Source organism: Grammomys surdaster, unplaced genomic scaffold (genome assembly GCF_004785775.1).
Source record: "Grammomys surdaster isolate TR1022 unplaced genomic scaffold, NIH_TR_1.0 126271, whole genome shotgun sequence".
Taxonomy (NCBI): Eukaryota; Metazoa; Chordata; class Mammalia; order Rodentia; family Muridae; genus Grammomys; species Grammomys surdaster.
The window spans coordinates 2,583,261-2,593,350 of NW_021621071.1; the positions used below are offsets into that span (position 1 = coordinate 2,583,261).

The 10,090-nt window shown below is 36.5% G+C and overlaps 1 pseudogene; it reads right to left on the reverse strand.

Moving 5' to 3' along the window:
* Positions 1 to 8,115: 8,115 nt before the first annotated feature.
* Positions 8,116 to 8,517, reverse strand: LOC114613743 (annotated as a pseudogene).
* Between the last annotated feature and the right edge of the window lie 1,573 nt (positions 8,518 to 10,090).

Sequence of the window (10,090 nt, forward strand, 5' to 3'; positions counted from 1 at the left end):
GTGTCTCATTTGTATGGAAATTAATTCCTTGAAAGGCTAAACAGAAAAGTCAGGACTTTCCTCAAGAGATGAGTCAAGTGGTGTCAGACACCGTATCACAGGGCAATGTGGAGGACACTCAGGACAGATGCCGAGAAGAGACATCGGAATCAAGTGTTAGATTTGAGGCTCAGATTAAAACAAGCCAGCTTGCAAACACAAGATGTCAAGCTTTTCACTATTCTCAATTGTTTGTGGTTACTTTTGGTTGGGGTAGAGTTTTCTATGTCTATGAGAAAAACGTTATGGATTTTGATCGGTATTCCACTGAATGTTATAGGTAAGTTTGAATACTATGTGCCTTTATTAATATGACGACTATCCATGAATATTAGTCATGTGTTTATTTATTCATCTTCTTAAACTTTACTCATTGGCGTTTTATAATCTTTAGTGTATATATTTTACTTCTCAGAATAAATAATTTCCCCCATAAATTTCTGTTTTTATAAAAGTAACTTTCCTTCACCTGCGACAATGAGAAGACATGAGAGCTATATACTAGCTTAACGAATACTTGGGTTGAGCCCAGAGAGTTTCTATCTAACCATTCCTAGGCCTAGGCCTGAAAGCTTCTAGCCTCCATACAATCTGATCTTCTGCAAGTCCTGACCTTGAAGGCTTTAATCTTCTAGCCTTTGTCTGCTAACCTAGACCTAGAATGTTTTAGCCTTTGAGACTTACCGCTAAGTAAGCTCGTCCTTTCTAGCTCTTTCTGAACTCTGGCTGGGTGGGTCCACTCAGCTGTTTCACCCCAAACTTCTCTCCATGCTTACTGATTCAATCTGATTCCTCTCAGCTTCTCACTGAATTGCTCTGCTTTCCCTCAAACTAACTCTGGGAATTTGTTCTAGTGTTCTCTTTTCTTATTCTCTGGCTCATTCAGTCTTCACCTAGCTAACTGTCTAACTTATTGTCATTCTGCAACCTTTCTCTCTATAACTGTCCAGATAAAATTGCCTCTGAACTCCATGAACTGAACTGCCAAGAACTCCACTCTACTCCACTGCCTCTCAACTTGCTTGATCAACTCTACTGCACTGAACTGAACTGGCTAAAGAGATCTGTATACTTCCAACTCATGAGTGTGGGATTAAAGTTGTCCACCATGCCTGGACCTAAATTTTTCTTTACTGAAACTTGCTCTATACCAGGATGACCTTCCTTGCCCCTGTCTCCTGGGATTAAAGGCATGTCTATATTACAGCTGGATCACACAGACCTAGAAGATCTTTGGATGTTATCCTTTCCAAAGCAGTCATGTTGCTGGTTAAAATTCTGCATACTGTGGATATTTTATGTGGGACTGACTTCTTACTCTTCTTTTTAAATAACTCACGATTGAGTCACAGCAGACCTTGGAAAGTTAATTTCATATCTCACAACTTTGCTGTGTTCACTCATCTTCTTAATATTTTGTGTAGTCTGTAGAGTTTTCTACATATAAGATATGCCATTTCCAAACACAAATAATTTAATATTTTTTTTGTTGAGGTGGGTTAATTTTGGTTCGTTTTTACCCAATGAGTTTGATAATAAACTGAACAGAAGTGACGGAAGAGGATTTTTTATTTTAGTTGTGATCTTAAAGAGGAAGCATTTAGGTTTTGACAATTTGTTCATTCGTTGGTCTTTCATATATTGTATATCAAGATTATGCATTCATGTATTTAAGTTCATGGAGAAACTTTAACCATAAAAGTGTGGTGAGTTTTACCAAATGCTTTTTCCCTGTGTCCTAGGTGAACTATGAACTAATAGAGGAATGTGTCGTTCATTCCTCCACTGTGTTGTTTCACATCACTGAGAGTGCATAGTGAAGTATGTTGCTAGCCCAGGCATAACACCTACTCTGCTACAGTGTGTGATATGGTGACTGCTATGGAGAAACTGGTTATCTATATGTGAAATAACCAACTTGTTTCTTGACTTTATATAATGCAGACAAATGGATCAGGCTTTGGTTGAAAGACTTGTAACTGTGATTCACCTTAAGCAAAGCAGAAGAGAAAGGATTCATAGCATCTGTCTTAATAATGCCTTCTTGGATATGGCACCAAGAGCACAAACACTAAAAGCAAACATAGAGAAGTATTATTATTTTTTTCTTCTCCTTTTTGTTGGATATTGTATTTGTTTATGAGAAGTAGCATTATACATCAAACAAACAAAAAAAAAAGATCAGTACAGCTCAGAAACTGCATTGAAAAGACAGATTTTCAACCCGCTTTGGTAAAGGATTAACAATAATAACAATCAGACATTGAACTCAAACAATTTTACAAAGAAAAAAATCATACCAAAAAATGGATCAAATGAGCAGAGAACTTGAATAGACCTTTTATCAAAAAATGATATACACAGGGAGAATGAGTAAATTAGAATCAAACAACGGCCGTATTGGAGGGCTCACAACTACCTACAATTCTAGCTAGCAGGAATCTGATACCATCACGATCACCTGCACACACATGAACAGACAGACACTCATACAATAATTTTAAGAATTATAGTGAAGTATAATCTGATATCAGTTAGCATAACTATTATAAAAAAGACAAAAAGGTGAGTTTTTGGTGGGTGTGGAGATTGAAAAGCAAATAACCTTCTACAAATATACTTTTTTTTTTTAGATTTATCAGTGTGTATTTGTTTGTGGATACACAGATGTGTGGGACGCATGTGCATAGATTAGCGGAGTGAACTGAATGGCCTTCCTATCTCGAATCTACTTCCTATCGATGATACCTTTCCTGAGGTAGTGTCTTCCTGAATCAAGGCTACTCTTTCTAGGTTAGGCTAGAAAACAGCAAGTCTCAGCAGTCTTGTTTATCACAGCCCTGCTTAGAGCTGGTGCTAGAAGGCAGCACCATAAGCCTGGCTTATTATGTGGATGCTGGGCTATGAACCCTGGTCCTCATGACTGGGTAACAAGCATTGTTGACTGCTTAGCCATTGCAGTGATTCATTCTTATAAAAATTATCTTTTCAACCTAACAAGACTGTACTTTTGGAAGACCTCAAAGCAATGTTAATAACACAACTTGTGATCATTTATGACTCTGCTCTTATGCCATGGACTCATCCTGTTTACGTTTATACTGCTATTAAGAGACTAATGCAGCCAGAGTCTTTGGCACAGACAAGCATTCTCCATGCTATCAAAAGGGAAATGTAAAAAGCAAGTCAGCCACAACCTCTTTATCTATATTGGTATCCTGCCTAAAATATGCTAGGACAATGGTTGCACAAAGGGTTTTGGAGTAACCAACCAATAACTGATTTGATTTGCCTACTTCATGAGATGCAACCCATATCCAACACTACTTGGGTGACCAAGAACCCAAGACCAGATAGCCCAGGGACCTATGGCAAAATCAAATAATAATGGCCTATAAAAAGAAAAAAATATAGGGATAAAATGGTTCCTAGTGATATTCTGCTGTACACAGTTCAGTGCATTGTTCAGCCATCATCAAAGAAGCTTCTTCTTGCAGCAGATGAGAACCAATATAGAGATCAACCACCAGACATTACTCAGAGAATGAGAGACATAGGAATACTCAGACCTAAATAGAAGGCCCCATCAAATGCCTCCCTTCACATCTCAGGGAACCCAGTCCAGGAGAAGATAGAAAGAGTGTAAGAGCCAGAGGGGATAGCAAATACCAAATTAACAATGCCCTCTAAATCAACATGTACAAAACACATGTGAACTCACAGACATTGAGACAGCATGCATACAGCCTACACAGGTCTGCACTAGGTCTTCTGCAGTAACATTATAGCTTTCTGTAGGTTAAGTTTATCAATTGACCTGTCATTTATACCTAATAGGAGAGGGAAAGTCAGATTTTTCTAATGGTCTGACCCAAGGGATATGAACCATATATCAACCACTCTAGGACAGGCCTCATATTCAGGAGTAGTTGACAGAATAGACTCCTCATTTTTGTTTATTTTTTCTTTGTTTGTTGCTTTTGCCTGTTTGTTTGGTTTTGTGTCTGTTTGTGTGTGCTTTAATTTGGTTACAATGTTTTTCATTTGGGGTGTGGTTTTATTTTGTTTTCTTGATTCGGGGGAGTATTTTATTGAATTTCTGTTTTCGTGTTGAGGAACTTAGAGTTGTGTGGGTGGGGAGAGGGAGAGTATCTGAAAGGATCTGCATAAGGGAAGAATATGATCAAAATATATTTAAGCTTAAACTTTTTTTAGATAATAAAAATATAATAAAGTAAAAATAAAAGGACAACAAAAAAAGAAAAATGCAACCAATTTTTACTATGACCTGGGTGTCCTGTGCAACTAACTTTTACAATTTAAGATAATGCATACCTTTAAAATTAAGTTATGTTCTAGTTCTGGTTGGTATTGCTATAATGAAACACCATGACCAAAAGCAACCTGGGGAGAAGAGAGTTTATTTGACTGGCACTTTGATATCAGTATTCATTACTGAAGGAAGTCAGGACAGGAACCAAACAGGGCAGAAACCTGGAGGCAGCAGCTGATGCAGAGGCTACACAGTGGAGCTGCTTATTGGCGTGTTCCTAATGGCTTGCTCATTCTGCTTTCTTGTAGAACCCAGCAGAGTTTTACAGTTGTCCCATTGGCTAGAAGTAGTAATAGACTTATTTATGAAACCCTGAATTATATCTCTCTTCTTCTTCTCTGGCTTTCTTTTCTTTAGGTGGTAGACACCAGCCTGTCCTGCACATCATTAGAATAACAATATGAAAAAAGAGAAGATAAATGTTTATCAGTTTCTCTACCTTCAGCTGTGAGATTGTAGGCCTCTGCGTCTTTACATCATGTTTGAAGCAATTTCTAGTATTGCTTTAAGCATATGATGTTATTTACATTAAGTTTGTAAAGTATCTACTAAGGCTGACATAATCCTTTCTTTATATTTTGCCTAGTAAATTGTAATAAACTTATTATGACCCATTTGAGGTCTTTGTGAGACCTTCCTACCCCAGTAGCACAAATTCCAAATTTCATTTCTCAGTTTCTACAACATTTTATTATAGCAAAATAAACTATCCAATCGATTGTGATTTTTAATTTTTAGGTTTTATTGCCTAAAATTTAAGAGTTGTATCTTAAACAAAGAAAATTATTGCAGCCTATTTGTTTTGTATCATTTGATCTAATGATCAATATCATCCTTCATTTGATCTTATAAACACCATCTCAATTTCAGATATATATATATATATATATATATATATATATATATATGCCTAAAAGACATTAATTTTTGTTTACATGTAAATATGCTGCATCTGTTGTTTTCATGTAAGGCTGTTTATATTTAATATTACATTTTAGAACATACTTATATAACCATCCAATATGATTATTGACCTCATTTTACATGTTGCTTATTAATGGAACAGTTTTAGAGAGTTAAAGAGATATTTTTACTAGTTTTTATAGATATAATAACTTCATTTGTAAATATCTGACACATACATATATGTCAATGGTTAAAATAGTCCTTGATCCAAATGGCTTTCCCCTTATGAACTGCTCATATACATTTTATTGGTATATAGCATATATGTGTACCTGAACCTATATATGCCTGTACATTCATGCACATCCAACCAGAATAGACTTTGAACGACTGTCATTATTAAAAAACAAACTAATTGAATCACATTAAAAAGTTAGAGCTGATCTCTCTTAGTGTTAATGGGCGTGCCATTATAAATTTTTGCAGAAGACAAATGCATTCACAGTTCTGAGTAATAATTCATCACTTACAGTCTATTTTATTAAAAATATAGTTAATAAAAGCAAGGAGAAGAGTTGAATCTAAGGATCTATATATCTAACTATCATCCATATGTCTATCAATCATCTATCTATAAATGTCACTTATTCATCATCTGTCTATCTATCTATCTATCTATCCATCTAACTGTCATCCATATGTCTATCAATCATCTATCTATAAATGTCTATCACATATCTATCATCTATCTATCATCTATCTATCTATCTATCTATCTATCTATCTATCTATCTTCCTATCTATCACCTATCATATATGCATTGATTTTTCTCATATGTAATTTATCTTTGTAGAAGGAGAATGGATCACACAAAAGGAAACAAACAAAAAGACATAGACCATATAACTTGACAAGACTGTACTATTACTATCCAAAAAAACCTTTCTTTTTCATACTATTAAAAAGAGATTCATTCCGTTCCTATTACTACATGCAAAGGGACAGAGATCATGATGAAGATGTTCTTGAGAGATCACTGGTGTGGCTCAGATGCTTCAATGCTATCGGTAGAGCGGTAGAGAGGTTTCTGTTGCTCATCAGTAGATACAGACAATTGCGCCAAGTGTAGTTGAAGATCCTTCAAACCAAGGACTGCACTAAATATGTCATCATCAACTACATCAGCAGCTCAGTGTTAAACATTTGCTTAGCATGAGTAAGTCACTGAGTTAGATGTTCAACACACACACACACATACGCACACACATACATACACACACACATACACACACACACACATACACACACACACACATACACATACACACATACACACACACATACATACACACATACACACACATACACACACATACACACACACACACATACACATACATACATACACACACACATACATACACACATACACACACATACACACACACACACACACACACACACGAATCCGGACAAAAACAATGTCCCTCTCCTTTTTGGGCTAAGATGGGATTTCTTTAGCCTCAGTGCATCCGAGTATTTGGTTTTCCATTGAGATTCTTGTTTCCTTTTCAGGTTTCATTTGTATCATCTGCATTCTGAAAGTTGGTTTTGTTAAAAGCCCTCTAATTAAGCATTGTAAATTCTAAACTCATAATCTGATTCCTGTGAACAGAAACAACCAGTCATGATGAGCTCTACCACTGTGGTATAATCAGCCTACTGAATCCTGCTGTCAAGCTCAGTTCTCATTTAAATTAATTTTTTCAAACTGTTTGAAGAAAGAGAAACAATGTATATATTACTAATGTCTCACAATTATTCAGGAAGCAGAAGAGAAAATATATTCTCTTTTTATGATAATTAAAATTTCTTCTTGAATATAGGTATTGGTAACTTTTGGCGTACTACCTGCTTGCCCTTTCTTCAACCAAAATATCACAAGGGGAAGTTATAGTAAAGTTTTCACACTTTAAATGTAGTCTATTCTTTACCTAACTAATTTTATGTATCTCTCATATATCTAAAACTGGTGAATTTTCAGCAAACCAATATATCTCTTTCCTGAGGGTAGTTCTGGTGCCAAGGATTATAAAATTGCATATAACCGCTCAGAGAAATTAAATAAGTTTGGGGAAAAAAGTAATTGTAATGCACCATTTAAAATTATTTTCTTTCCTTGGGTTTATATGTTGTAATCTCTTGTCTCTGTTTATAAGTTACAGTATACTTTTATTTGTCATTACTAATTATTAATACACTATCAGACAAATGCGAATTTTGACAGAAATTAGCCAGCTAATGTTCTGATACAAATGGCTTTGAAAGCACAAGTCACAGACTCATGCTATGTCTTTGATTCTGAGTCAAGCTTTCTGTGCCTGGTGAGAGACGAGGGAGTCATATCAAGCCTATGATCTTCATCTGAATCCACATGAAGTGGCTGTGCTTTCCAATACCCAGTTGCTGTCATTCCAGCACCAATATATGAGAAAGAGACAGAAATACATGAATGAACAAAGATACCAGGATTATTTTACCAAAACCATGAAAGTAAATTTCTTGGTACTGTGGTAAATTATTTATCATGCCTTTCTTTATTTGGTCCTTTTTTTTTTTTTTTTTTGGCCTTGGCTCTGCTTTATTGACCTTGGAGCACCCTTTGGATACAGATTTAAAAAATAAACCACATACACAATGGGAACTGGGTCCAGGCTAATGCCCCATATCTCCAGAAAAATCCCAACCCAAGTGTTTATACAAAATGTCAGAGGGGAAACAAGAGGCAACATGGTGCTGAGTTGAGGGGTAGCCAGTTAGCAGTACAGCAGCCAGGTCACGCCTCCTTCTCATAGGTCCGAGTGCTCACAACATTGCCGTGGATGAGAGTCAGGATGAGTTTCCCATCGCTGAGCTCCCTTGTTAGCGTAGTCGCCTGATCGTTCCACTTCTGAACATGGACGAGTTTGCCTCCGTCCAGCGTCACGACTGAGTTGACCTTCCTGTCATCTGCTGTCACCTCATCGAATTCTACTCCCAGCTGGAAGCTGATCTCTGTGTTCTTGAAGGTACTGTGTGTCTTTATGGTGATAGTATCCCCGTTCTTCTCAATGATTGTGGTAGGCTTGGTCATGCTAGCCACCTGCCTGGTGGCAAAGCCCACACCGAGTGACTTCATGTAGTCATCAAAATTCTTGCTGTCCACTAGTTTCCAGGTGCCGACAAAGGCGTCTGCCATGGTGCGATGAGAGAAGAGGCGTGCAGGCACTGAGAACCGTCATTTGCTCCTTTTCAATCATTCTTCTAACGCTACAGATTCAAACTACAGGTGAAAAGAAGAAACAGAATTTTTTTTTCAAATAAAAATTTCGGTCAAACGATTTAAGTTGTGAATCTGTAATTTTTATTTTAACATAATGTGTTTGTCTTTTCCTTTTAATCATTGCCCTTGATGACTGAGAAATTGCAACACAAGAGCATGGAATTTGGAGAACACAAAGCATATGGAGTGAGGAGACTGTTTCCCTGAAAATAGGTCCCCATGGAAACAGCTGAAACTGAGAAGAAAAAACACTCCAGAGGTTGAACGCTATGGAAAGACTGGAGAAAGTGCTTATTTTCTCTAGGAAAACAAGACTTTCAGCTAGGAAATATGAGCTTCATACGAGAACAAGGAATGTGCTTCAATTCACGGTAAGTGTCTGCTATCTACGAGGCAATGGTACCCAGTGATACAAAATGTTGAACAACAGAATCACCTGTCTTCCTGGGATTTACAGAACAGAAGCACAGTGCTATTATTTGTACACACTAGAGCTCTGAAACAAAGCCATGGGTATTTAATATGAGAGGATTGAATCAGAGTACAGACCTAAAAGGGCAAGTTTGTAATTGTTGACATAAGCAATCCTGTTCTTGTGTGTGTGTGTGTGTGTGTATCTGAAGACAAATTTATGGGTTCTATCTATTCTTATATTACAGGAAGGGATGTTAAAAGAGTTTGTTAAAAAGAAAGAATTTATCAGAATTTGAAAGAAAGAAAAGTCCTTTAAAATCATATTTTTATCTACACATTTGCTGACAAACTGATGAGCTTATGTATTCCTATTTACCTGCACAGATTTCTCAATCTCATGTTAGTCCAGCAGTAATGAAAAACATTGGTGGAGGTTAATAGGGATAATTGCCCACTTTAGCTGCTGCTGCTGACAGATAGATGCCAGCAAAGAAATGATTGCAGCTGAGGGCACAATCCCTTTGCCCCGGGGATCTTTAATGTCTAATCAAAATTGGTTTTTGCGAAGACATTTTTAGCCATGATTATATGAACTGTAGCGGGCATAATCTATTAAAGAGATATTTCTTTTCTTTTTTCTTTCTTTTTTCATTTCTAAGGTAGTTTTGTGCTTGCTGGAATTTTATGGTTTTCATTTACTTTCAACAATTAACCCTTCGATTCATGTAGGATTCCAGGTTGCCATCAAACATCCATTCAGTCTGCTCTGAGAAAAGATGAGATGGTTAACTTATGAACCACAAAAATGCATTTCTTTTGTTTTTTACTCAGGGATGGGAAGTTAAAGAAAATGATGCTGGTGCCTTCAGCATAGAGCACACCATTGCTGTGTCTTGACACCACTGAGGGCCTCCTTATAAGGAAAATTATTATCCTGCATGGGGGTTTCTTTTTTTTTTTTTTAATTGTATTTTTTTTTATTAATTTCTTTTTTTTTTGAACATGAAATGCTTTTTTATAGCATGTTTTACAAGGGGAGGGGGTAAGAGGGTCCAGGTGGTGGAAAAGTACAAAA